At 62.0% G+C, this 361-nt stretch overlaps 1 protein-coding gene across 1 annotated transcript in view; it reads right to left on the bottom strand.

Moving 5' to 3' along the window:
* LOC103918062 (EF-hand domain-containing protein D2-like) overlaps positions 1 to 361 on the bottom strand; it is a 17544-nt gene that overhangs the window by 16517 nt on the left and 666 nt on the right. The gene's annotated exons all lie outside the window — the stretch shown is intronic.

The following is a 361-nucleotide window of genomic DNA, read 5'->3' as shown; positions in this document are numbered from 1 at the left end:
GGGAGGGGAAGTGGCTTCTGCAGCCCCAGGGGCACCTGCAGCCCCCCGCGCTCCTTCCAGCTCCATCCGTTGGGTATCGGGGCTTTGGCAAGGGTGGGCTCGAGAGGACAAACATCGCATAGCCCACCCCGCAACCACCAGATAAACCCGCAGAAGATGCCCGCGGCACGGACGGCCAGGCTCGCAGCGCAAGGTTCAACTTACACGGGCATACAAGGTCATGCCTTGCCCCAAAATAAGCCCAGGCCAGCACGCACATGGAAACCCACGGCACATCTAGGGGGAAAAATGGGCCACGTTGATAACCAGAGCCCTGCGGCACAGCCGCTCACCGCACAGTCCGCACCAGAAATTAGGCATC

Source organism: Pygoscelis adeliae, unplaced genomic scaffold (genome assembly GCF_000699105.1).
Source record: "Pygoscelis adeliae isolate BGI_AS28 unplaced genomic scaffold, ASM69910v1 Scaffold36, whole genome shotgun sequence".
In the NCBI taxonomy this organism is placed as follows: Eukaryota; Metazoa; Chordata; class Aves; order Sphenisciformes; family Spheniscidae; genus Pygoscelis; species Pygoscelis adeliae.
Note: the sequence above shows the minus strand (reverse complement) of the source record. Positions and strands in the feature narration are given on the sequence as shown.